Source organism: Dermacentor andersoni, chromosome 8 (assembly GCF_023375885.2).
Source record: "Dermacentor andersoni chromosome 8, qqDerAnde1_hic_scaffold, whole genome shotgun sequence".
NCBI classification, from domain to species: Eukaryota; Metazoa; Arthropoda; class Arachnida; order Ixodida; family Ixodidae; genus Dermacentor; species Dermacentor andersoni.
This window is the reverse complement of record NC_092821.1, coordinates 117,026,211-117,038,498: the sequence shown is the minus strand read 5'-3', so window position 1 is coordinate 117,038,498 and position 12,288 is coordinate 117,026,211. Positions and strand designations below refer to the sequence as shown.

The 12,288-nt window shown below is 45.6% G+C and overlaps 2 long non-coding RNA genes across 2 annotated transcripts in view; one reads left to right on the top strand and one right to left on the bottom strand.

The window, feature by feature from the left end:
* The window catches only part of LOC129384331 (uncharacterized), a 119,505-nt gene extending 118,717 nt beyond the window's left edge, over nucleotides 1-788 (top strand). Inside the window, exon 2 of the long non-coding RNA XR_011896113.1 lies at nucleotides 492-788. This is a non-coding gene — a long non-coding RNA (uncharacterized lncRNA). The remainder of the gene's footprint in view (nucleotides 1-491) is intronic.
* LOC140219852 (uncharacterized) lies at nucleotides 599-11,817 on the bottom strand. Its single transcript, XR_011896114.1, has 3 exons — nucleotides 11,626-11,817; nucleotides 3,760-3,892; nucleotides 599-686 (listed from the first exon to the last, which is right to left on the bottom strand). It is a non-coding gene; the product is annotated as an uncharacterized lncRNA (long non-coding RNA).
* Between the last annotated feature and the right edge of the window lie 471 nt (nucleotides 11,818-12,288).

The following is a 12,288-nucleotide window of genomic DNA, read 5'->3' as shown; positions in this document are numbered from 1 at the left end:
TTCTGCCAGTTTCCTTCCCTTGCGTGCGGGAGATTGAACTCCGACACACGGGCTCACATTCGCACATACAGCGCACGGCGAGCGCAGCACAAATTGTATTGCCCTTTGACTTTATATTGAACACCGAACAGACGGCGATGTCTATTTCGGCGAGCTCCTAATAACCTTTTCCTTTTGTATTTCCAGTATGAAATTTCGCAAGGGGCTCCTGTGCATAAATACTCTTTTTTTGCCTCTTTCAATCAAAATTGTCACAGTTGTCTTTTGCCTATGGCTCGTTCAGCAGTGCTAATTGTGTCTAGCAATTTTCAGCTTCATGTAAATGATGAATACATTATGAAAATAATGGGCTTTAAAAAATACCTCTAAGATCTGGTACTGATTACTCTCATTAAATATTAGTTGCATCTGTTATAAAATGTGAAAATGTTTATTTTGGTAATATGAGGGTAATATGGTTTTGACGTGTTCAATGACCATGTCTCTTGCAGCATCTTCAGGGAAGGACATCTGTGCAGAAGCAAGTAAGAATGACTCGCCTGGATTTTGACGTGGTCGAAGAAACATGGGACATCGTATGGGATGCCACTTTTCGCCCTGAGGCCCGCGTCACGGATTCTCTACATGGAGTCCTCCATATCCTGCCGCATTTTCATCCACGATATTGCGTTCTCCTTAACCAACTCCTGCAGTAGAGACAATATTTGGGCTCATGAAATAAAACTCGCCAACTTTGGACGGCCTCAGAGAGGCTGGATATATGTTTTTGGTAAATTGGCCTATAGAAACTGTGTCACTGTCTGCAGATCTGCATTTGGAGAAGAAGTACATGGGTTGCTCCTGTTGCCCATACAGCTAAACCTTGCTGGCATTTGCGTATGATATATATATGAGCCTATAGAATTATTGCGTATGATATACATACAGCCTATACAAACTATCCCGTTTGCATTCGGAGAACTACACGCGTAGCGCACACAGGTAAACCTAGCTGGAATTTGAGATTACATATGTATCCAGCCTCATTGAGGCTGGATAAATGTTTTTGGCAAATTGGCCTGTAGAACCTGTGTCACTGTGTCTGCAGATTTGCATTTGGAACAGAAGTTGTAGTAGGAGTGGCTCCTGTTGCCCATACAATCAAACCTTATAACGCAAATTCCAGCCAGGTACGGGCAACCGTACTACCGATTTGTGCAGAAAAGGACCAGCAGCGTCCGCAATCACTCCGCATATATATATATATATATATATATATATATATATATATGCGGAATGATTCTGGACGCTGCTGTTCCTTTACTGAACAAATCGGTAGTGCTTGAGAAAGCATACGGAAAGGCGCTTTGTGCCAACTTGGAATGCCTTCTCGAAGTCCTCGGCCCCTTTGATGATCCAATTCTGAAAAGCAGTACTCTGCCTTTGACGTCATCTGCACTATCAGCTGAAGAGTGCGTTTCATGCATGAGCACACAACCTTCCGTGGCCTTCGTACGACCTTTATTAGCGATGAGTTAGCTCTACACTCGCACTCCAACTTTGCACTCCAACTCTGCACACAAGAGGTTTACAAGCAACCTAGTGCTTTCAAATAATTGACTTTTTTCAGACGTTTTGCTGAAGCTGAATTCGGCTGCCTTAGCAACTATATGGAATAAACTTACTGCAAGCAAATTCCTCACATGAACACGGCGTCTTGTAGGCAGACATGAATGCGCCGCACGGGCCATCACATTTTCTTGTTTTATTGCATTATTTTGCCATTTCGCTAGGGCCCGTACTTCGACACATTTAAGACTTTTTACCGCAACTGTATATTTTGTAGAACATCGCGTTACATTTGCAATATCGTAGAATGGGCTCAAATTCGTAGATTACGAAAAATTTGGCATAGTTGGCACGTACGACGAATGGCGCATTCAATTGGTCAGTTTCGAGCACTCTGGCAGCGCGAATTACATTCGGCTGGGCGAAATCGACCTTTCGATAATATTCGGCTGGATTTTTCAGTGCCTCTTCAGAAAACTCCTCAGAAAACCCGGAGCTACTCTTCCCCTCGAGCTGGGAATTCCGCCTCCTAGAAGTGGCGGAATACCACTAACGTGGCTGATGTATGAGGGGCATTCCAGACTACGCCTTTAGAACAAACCTGAGGGAATTCTCAAGGAAAAGCACCCCTATCAAGAAACAACAAGCCTAGGGTTAAGTAAGCGCTTGACCTCGTTTTTCTCGCGTCCATTCTCCCTGCTTCGGGCTGTACCACACAATATAAAATGGAAAACCAACTATCCGAAACCATCACCCTTCTGAGGAAGTTGTTCTGGATAAAGCCGGTTTAAGAAAATCCCAGGAGTTGTACCTCCAGTCGAACCTTAGCAGCAGATCTGACGCCCTCGTTCGCCTCCATTTCACTCTTGAAATGGGGCCTAGTCAGTTGGTGTCCGTATTGAGGTCGAGTACTTTTGTTCTGTGAATGTCAATACTAAGCACACCATGGAAGCAAATTTTGTGCATGAGTCTTGATGACAAGAACTATCAAAAATATGGCGAAACTGTCAGGCTTGATGTTAAAGCCAGTAACGCCAAGATGCTTGCGATCGAATGTCTGACAAGAGTGAAAACACGCTGGTCTGGAAGCAGGGACTCTAAGGAAGCAAACATCTTGGAAAATAGGAAACATTGGGAACCCAACAATCCTAATTGTCAGCGATAGCCATACGATCTATCTACTCATACTTATGAGAAAATTCTCGGTTGGAACGGCTGATTTTACGGATCCAAACAGAGCCAGACATCAGGATTCCTCAAGCTAATAACTCTTTCAATATGTGAGCGAGATGATGCGGCATAACAACGCAAAACTACTCGACAAGGTGACCCATACTCCGCAATATGCACCACAGCTAAGACAGCAGCGAAAACCCGACAGAGCTTGAGCGCACAAACTCCATTTCAGGATCACAAGTAACTTGTACTGAAATTCGCAATGCTCATAAAAGACCGAGTATGTTTTTATGCAAGCCTTTCAATCAATGCTATAATGTAACCCGAAAGAACTTCAGGAACTCTCATTTAATTCTTCAGCTTTCTCTGCTTATATTTCACTTAGCTCGAAATCAGAATAATTTTAATGATAAATTAGTGAGCGCATGAATCACGTATTTCATTTATTCCTTATATCCGAACTAGCTATGCATATGCACACAATAATACTTATTCCGTATTGTTAATAATCTTATCGCTTCAGCAATTCGACAATTGTTTGTAAAAATATAGCAATATAGGTCTTAGCTTCAATATAGACGAAACGGAACTCGCGGTATAACATTGAAATTACCCGCCCAATGTCGTCAATGCTTGACATGTGGCACTTGATCATTCTGAACCCCTACTTCCAGAACTTGCTCCTCTGCAGAAAGTACGTACATATAGTTTTTTCGCACTCACGTCTTTAGGCCATTTATACGTGGCGTGCAGACATAAGTCCAAGCACTTTGTTAACGAGTAACGCTTGTATCGTGGCTGCAGTGAACCCATTCACAAGTCCAAAGAGCCACGAATGGACGCAAGCAAGCGCTAGACATTTTAGCGCCTTTGCTCTCTAGACGGTCGACAAGTTTTGTACGTACGAAAGCCGATAGCTAAATGGGAACGCAAACAAGTTCACTACGGGTCAAGCGACGGTACAAATCTATTTGCTCCAAGATAAATACCGATTATGCACCAGGCACGCCCGAACTGGTAAATCACGCAACTCACCGGAAGTGTTGACGCAGGGTATCAACGCCAACAGTTGTCCGAGTACCACAAACCCCCAGGGGACCAAGCCCTCGCCTAGATGCTTTCACGATGCCGGGCGAAGATTCACTCCTCGCTTTGAACGAAAGGTAGTCTGCGAAACAAGAGCCGAAAACCCGCCAACTCATTTTAGTTAAGTACGGCGTTTGCAGTGGCACTAAACGTTTGGCCATACTGGTTGTACCGGCTATGTCTTTTTCAAAGTAAACAAGGTCCCATTTAACCTCATATCTCTGCCCATTTCAATATAAATATCACCAAGTGAAGGCCAGCAACGTAACCTTGGTTCTTTCCGGCTACGTGGCATTAGTATATTTTTGAACGTTCCGTGGGACACAGTATATAGTGGACTACAGATTTCAGAGAGAGTCAGTAACAGCACATGTATTGCCGACACATTTCGGTGGTTTTTCGCCAAAGTACTCATCCGAGGGGCTTATATAACACGATAGACCAAAGAAAATAACCTGCTAACACATTTTCTGAAGCGATGCATACATATGAACAAAAAGTACAACAAAGAATCTATTGGGAACCTGTACTGGCCTTATAAGAAGCCGTTACTTTTTCGCATAAGCTATCAAACTAGCGCCGCCGTAATCAGCTTGTGGGGATGCGGAGGAAATTAAACAACATTGCAAACGCCAAGATCGCCATGAGACGCTTGCTTGCGCGTCATAGCTAAAAACCTGCTGTGGTTGAACGCGGTTAAATCAAGTTTGTTGAGGGATAGCACGGTTTTGCTTGCTTTGGGAAAGGACGCAGACGCTCCCCGGCGCTGTCAGCAAATAGCGCATCTACAACGGCACAACACAACACACATGCACTGCTCAGCGTGGCACCAGCAGCGATCGAATTCATCTTCATGCCGCGTCTTGCTTCAACGTGAACAAAGCGTTGAAAGCACACGGCATACGAAGCTACCAGCACTTAAAGCACTTTGTACAGATCGCAGATCGCATTGAAGACGAGGCCCACGCGACCGCGAACTTTTTCCACATCGCAGATCACTTTCAACGTGTGGGCACCTACGCAGCGTTCGCAGCAGCCGCTGGTAGTGGCAGGCTAACTCCCAGTTTGACCTTGGCTGAGCTTGAAGGTCAGATTTATGGAGCCTGACGTTTTCTGGCTTTGTACCTTGAGTAGTGGAGCTATCGCTCTAATGTGCTCGCGCTACCATGCAAATACGACAGGCCTCTTCCCAATTTCCATTTCGCGGCAGCAGTCATGCATGAGCATGCATGAACGCCGGCGACAAAACATCGGACAACTCTCCAACGTGCAGGAGACGTTGCGGAGAAATCGGCAAGGAAACGCCCTCTCGTAACAAACGCCAACGCAGTAGTGGAGGGCTGATGACGGCCGGGGAAGGTGGAGCATCGTTAGGCACCTACACATAACCCAAAAACGGCACAAATTATGAAATTCTCATGCATTAAGTTATGGCTACGATCCCGTAGACATGACTCTTCCGAAGCTACTAACGCTTCTCGCGCTTCGTACTACGTGATCAGAACGATGCTCCGCCCGCGTCATCAATGGTATCTGCAGGCCGTGAAGAATGGCTGATGAGAGAGGCATTGAATCAAGCGGAAGGCATGGCTTCAATATCGCCGTCCGTACCAATAAGTGCCACCCGTCGTAAAGGAAACAGCAAGCGGGCGGCGCACTTTTCGACATGGAGCTAGGCCTACTCGCTTGAGGGACCATAGGGGCTGGCGGGCTGACCCCGTCGGCAGCCGATAAAATTGGCGCGAGGTGGGCCGGAAAACAAAACATTGTGAGAATGAGCACTACTAAACGAGCATGAAGTTGGACTGGTGCCAAATAATAGTACGCCGAAAGAGTCGCCGATGCTTGGCAGCGAGCTGTTCTGTGTGCGCGAGAAGAAGCTAGGCCTACTGTCTCGAGGGACCAGACTGGCTGACCACGTCGGCAGCCTATTAATTAAGGCACGAGGTGGGCCGCAAAATGAGGCATTGTGCAGATCAGCATTACTAAATGAGCGTAAAGTTAGGCCGGCGGCTAATAAGTCAGTACTCGCAGACTCGCTGGTGCTTGGCAACGAGCCGTTCTGTGCTCACGAAATGAAGTTAGGCCTACTCTCGAGGGACCATATTGGATGGCGGGCTGACGCCTTCGGCAGCCGATAAAGGAGCGATGTGGACCGGAAAACAAGGCAATGTGCAAATGAGCATGACTGAATGAGAGTAAAGTTAGGCCAATGCCTAATGAATACTCGCAGAGTCGCTGGGGCTTGGCAGCGAGCCGTTCTGCGCGATCGAGATGAAGCGAGGCCTATTCTCTTGAGGGCTGGCGGGCTGATCCCGTCGGCAGCCAATAAAGGGGCGAGGTGGGAGGGAGAACAAGGTATTGTGAAGCTGAGAATGACTATAAGCGAATATAAAGCCAAACTAGCGCCTGATAGGTGAGTACTCACGATGAGTCGTTGGAGCTGGCAGCGAGCCGTTCTGAGAGCAGTCTCAACGTTGCAGATCCAGACGCGCTCTGACCTCGTCGTTTTCTCCTCGCGCCATGGCTGCGTGCTCACGAGACGTGGAAACGCGCTGGGATATATGATAATGAATGCTTCTCGTGTGCAAAGCGCGCCAAAGGACGCGAGCAGGCCGTGCCGAATGACCGGTAGAAATAGAAGATGACAACGCCGACGCGCTGCGTGAGTTTGGCGCGAGCGGAAAAACAGCAACAAAAAGTCGCAGCGGAGCTGCGAAATAGACAAAGCGCGCCATTGAGTATGCCATTGAGTTTGCTCAATATGGGCCTTTTCCCTTCCACGTCTCTAGTATACTCTGTGAACACGCACGATCGCTACTAATAGCGGCTCAACCTGTCGAGGTGTCCAAAGTGAAACGCGCGAAGCGGCTCAAGACGCTGGCTTGCCCGCAGGAAATTCATAAGTGCGTTCTATGCTACTTGTCTATTCGGGCGTCTTTGGCGTGACTCCGCCTCTGGACCCGGACGCGTTCGGACGCAGAAGTTCGAGCAGCAGTTTTAGCGTCATGTCTGGTCGTGGTAACAGGCCTTCCTTCGCCTCACCGTGTTGTCGGCCTGTACTACCGACTTTGCCACGAGTCGAAAATATGAAATATGAAACCAAGTCCACCACGCATATTGTGCGGACAACGCTCTGAAAAGACTTATCACTGCGCCATTTGTTAAAGATCTTTTGTGGCTCAGGGCTCGTCCTCGTTCCCGGGAGAGCTTCAATTCGCCTTCGTTGCCGGCGCAAAGGACACATTACACGAGACTGCAGAGTGCCAAGATGTGCTCAGTGTGGAGAATACGGCCATGGGACATAAGTTTGCGTGTGTACATATGCAAGACTTACTGCCATCAGCCAAGTTGACCACGAGGTTCTCGAAGTGATGGAGTAGGAGGTAAAGGAAAAGTTGACAGCGTCTTTGGAAACGCAGTTTGAACAGGTGGCAAGTCATTGGTAGTTACGCGTGCAACCGCGTGCAACTGCCAAAGATGCTGACGCACCGCAAGGCAGATTCGTAGATTCGCGGCCGCTCACTTCGTCACCGTCCGCACGCATGGTTCCCTCGCACGAAGCGCGGTTGACAGCGCTGCAATACGGTAGCGCATGCAAGCAGTCACGTGGTTCAGTCACGTGCTTTCTATATTTCACGGGATTCCATTTCATATTTCGCGTAAAATTGGATTAGTCGTTCCGAAATGCGCTCTACAACGTAACGAAACGCACTTGGCCATAGAGTGATTAGAAAATTTTCATAACTAACCTTAGTTAATAACAAAATAAGTGCAATATAAAACATGTCCCAAGGAGCACCACATGACGGCAAATCATACGTCGTTCGTTTCATTCAGCTGCGTTTTTTTTTAATTCTTGGTCAAGTTACCGAAAAAAAACCTTCATATGGTCATGAAGGTCATCTGTTACAACATGGTCGATAACATTCACAGCAACAGTTCGACGGCTATATATTTTTTTCATTCCACACGGATCCCGTCTACGGACACATTTTTCATCAGAAGCTAGCCATATGCAGCTTCGCTGTTAAGTATTTTTTCAAACACCTGAGGCTGCCACAACCAAAACTGCCGGACCACTCTTTTTAATAAAGTTTATTTTCTTCAAACATCTCTGCTCTTTCCCTCCTGCCTAAGACCTCTGTCCCAAGTCTGACAAGGGTAATTATGTTACAGGTCCCAGAACCCACAGGTGTATGTGCCATTCAGCTTGAACCCGTTCTCCGTTATCACCAGGATCGGCTCACACGATTTATTGGTCAACATATCGCACATGATTTTTCTCTAAATCCTGTACATAGAGCTATGCTCTAAAAATTATTAGAACTTTGTTTTCGCCACGCGTGCCTACGATCTGAAAATTTATTTGTGTAGAGGTTGCGACCAAGGAGAATGTACAACGAGGTGACTGTTTGGGAAAAGTTAGATTGAATGCAGTCTGAAAGCATGGTAGTTATCTGCGAGAGTACGAGAAATGTCGAAAATTCAGGTATATTATGGGAGAAGCTGCTTTACCTTGGGTTTTGTAAAACATTTAGCTCAATGCAACAGCTGCATTTCGGGTACGTGCTATATTCCTAAAATGGCACTACTCTAGCTATTCTGCTAAATTGATCTAATCTTTATTGCCCCCTATTCATTCTGAATTTGAAATGCGTCCCCTAAATGGAATAAATAAGAACAGTGAAATTTTGTTAGTAGCTGCTTGCCAGAGAACATGTAATGAACAGGGAATAAAAAAATAAAGATTACTGAAACGGGCAGCACATTTAAAACTGTTCTGGAAAAAGAAAAATACGAGCTCTGTTAGCCACATGAATCTACTTCGAAATGAATCATCAATAATTTACTATTGCGCAAGATGCCCGCGCACATTTTAGTCACTGTCAATACCACCACTAACTTTTCATTAATGATACGCACTCCGACAGCAGCTATGTGTGGAGCGCTATAAAATCATCGTTTTTTTCCTTTATCAATATAGGTTGCCTAAGATCCTTCGATAGCAGTTGCGACAAAGTGCTCAGCCGTAGACTAAGTGCCTGTCGGTCCTTCCACTTCATCTGATTTACTTCTTAGCCTTTATCTTTATTTTATGGGCACATCGTACACTTGAAAGCATTGATCAAGACAAGTGCGTTATAAAGTAGGTCACCTTTTTCTTTTACTTTGTGTTAGCCTTTGTATTTCTTCTGTAATTTTCTCTTTCTAGTTTTTATTCATCTAATCTTATCGTGCTCAGCGCGGGCTTTTATGTGAGCTCACGAACGCCATATGGCCAAACGTTTAAGCTTTCGAAATATTTTTTGTATTCGTATAAAAAGTAAATATAAAAACAAAACAAATAGTTAAATTTTAGTGAGTTTTGTCAACCTTTTAAATATGTGCCTATCCGGTTTATAGAAAGTCTAATAGACTTTTTCGACTAATATCTGCGTAAACTTTCGTAAATATTTCATATGGAGGGCGATACACTGCAGCACACCCAACTGAAAGACTTCCTAGTTAATTTTGTGTTTCTTTTAGGACTTCTCTCTCTTTTGTCCATAGAAAACATATTTGAAATAATCAAAATAAGTTACATCATCTAAAAGTTTCAAAGGATGTATGCAGCAATCTTGTCAGTCAACATTCATTTCATATAACGGCTCATTAAAGGGCCTAACTTGTTGCACTTTTGTCGCATTTTTAGTTCATTCAAGTTTCTCTGTTTCTTGTAGCATTATTGTCTCATTTTACAACATAAGCTGTCAGAAAGCCCACATTAGCTATGTATACAATACTATTTGCTATGGAGGTTTAAAACATCGATATAAGTCAATGCAAACATACGGGAAGTAAAGAAAGGAAGTACAGATGGTTAATAATTACAGGGGAATGAGAAAACACCAGTAAGAATATGAGTGGGTAAACAGAGTTTTAGAAGGGAGTCCCCAAAAAGCTTCGCGGGTGTTTTAAAATACGCCTTTGCCTTTCCGGACCACAACGGTGTCAAAAAATGAATTGTAACATTTTATGATGATAAGAGTGCTCTTCACATTCGTGTTCCGGCGTCTAATCACAATTTAGGGGTTATTCTACTAGCAGCAAGCAACTGGTGGCGCTTTGAGTAGCCAACTTTACGTGCCTTCACCAGCCAAGTTATGTCGTCTTAAGCCTACGAGCCATTAAATCGACGATCGAATTCGAAATCAGCGGCGTCTAATGAATCAATCTTCATACCACAGGCTAGTTGAGAGAAAGCGATACCCGCGATATCGCAGTGCTTCTAGCTTGCAAACTTCACGCGTTGCAGCGAATGAAGCCCAGTTTGGTTCTAAGTCAGAGCTTTATTATTAGAGATTATTTAAGTATCCCGAGAGCTCGTAAGGGCGTTACATAGGGGGGGGGGGGGGGGGGGGGGAGGGGAGGACGAAAAAGGTCAAGCGTGTAACGTGTACAATGCAAATATACGAATACATTAGGAACAAAAATGATCTAGACGTAGAACATCATTCTTTCGCCCCTCTGTTTCCTTTCTTCTCGTTTGTTACATAGCGAGGGTCTCGAATCAGGCAGCTTTCATGCATTCAGGGTGTACGTGTGCGAAGCTGTTTATGCGGACCCTGGGCCGTCGTTGTCGTCATCATCATTTAAAAACTATCATCATCAGCAATAGCTCGAGCGTCTTCCACAGCTGGCCCGTTGACGCTACCACGCGAACGCGCTCGTGCCACTGCTCCCGCATTCGTCGTCGTCTTCTTTCCAGCGTAGAGTCTTAATGGGGAGGCCGCATTTACGGGGGTATGAGTTTAAGTGCGTATGAGCCGTTTACTGTATTACGTGACTGACCGATATGATTCTGAAGCAATTTTTGAAGAATCGCAAGCGGCCATGCCGGCCGGTTGCTGCTAACCACGCCACCGAGCGAACTCGAGACAACAAACGCAAGCAACAACGGCGGACTGCGGGCATACCGTCACTGAAGTCCTTCTCTCCGTCGCCGCTGAACATGTGTGTAACCTCGTTAAGGAACACAAACACGTCAATCGCCAAACACTGGGGTAACCGCAAAAGAAGCAATCCTAAAGCGTGCTCCCTAAGTTTCACTTCCATGGTGTGGCACTCGGTGTAGATAACACAGCTTCGCTGCCCCACTATCACCACGGACTGGAAGGGGCGGCAATTTTTTTTTTTTTTTTTTTTGCGGTTGTGCTAACTGTAAGGCATATATATATTAGGTTATACTAAGAGGGTGAGCTACGCGTATATATCAAGCAGGTGGCTCAACTCTTTTGATATTGCCTCGAAAGAAAAAATAACAGCTCATGAGGACACCATCCTTACTATCCAGTCTCGGCTGGGGGGCCATCCTTTCTCAGAGCCATCAAGTGACTGACAGTTCGCATTCTAAACAATGCCCGTTCGGCCCACACTAACCGCTTTCAGCTTAATCGAAAGTCGTCCTTCAACATCGTATTTATCGCCCAGGCATCTGCAATATCTCCCTTCAATACCCTACCACAAATGGCTCCATACACCTATCAGTCTTGTCGATGTTGGCGAAACTTTTGAAATGGGCTGTCTTAGCATTCCCAATGAACACGCATTTTAAATTACTTTGCTTCCGATTCGCTTTTCTGACAATTATGCAGTTCTTTCAATTGTTTTTTTTTTCTGTTTTGTGATACTTAGCCCTCGATACGTATTATTACCGCACCAGGTTAGGCACTCACCCGCCCCTTATGTAATACTTTTAGGCCTAGAAAAGGAAGCAACAGAAAACTGCAGCTCAAAAACTAAACTTACCCTCGTTTCCTTCGAGCCACTCACCTTGTCCGCCAGCTCCTTGAACGATCCTCCTTTTAGAATTCGCAGGGCAAACGCTCCCAGCTTCCGTTTCACCTCGTCGTCGAGGTTCGGTGCGGATTCCTCACCGAGCTTTTGCAGGCCGCTGAACCTGGGTGCGCCGATACCATCGTCGACGAGGCCGAGCCAAGGACTCTTCTTGCTTAGGGAAGTCACGGTTAAATGTCTTTTCCAAAAAAGCCTGAAGAAGGAGAGCCCTTCATCCGAACATTTTCCAAACCGTTCAAAGATGTCTAGCAAAGCTGTCGGTGTGAACACTTTACTGAGCTCGGAGCTCAGATTTTCGTCTGGTTCAAAAGCTCCGATGTCCTCATCGAAATTGAAGAGCATCAGGCTTGTGATGTGATGAAGGCACGAAGCATCCTGCCTTCTTCCGCATTAGTTGCGGAGCGCACGCCTGGTGATCTTTGATGTGGTGCTCAGTGGCGGTGCCACACACAAGTTTCCAAGAAGAACTTCCATAATCCTCCTTCAGGTGGCGCGACATGGAAGAGGCACCGTCTCCACGTCGTAGACTACCTGCGTCGTGGAGGGCATACGTCATTGCAAAAAGAAAAAAGGTGCGACAGTTCTACATAATGAAATTTCCTTTCCGCCCACTAAAAGCCGGTGCTTCTATAGGGAAGT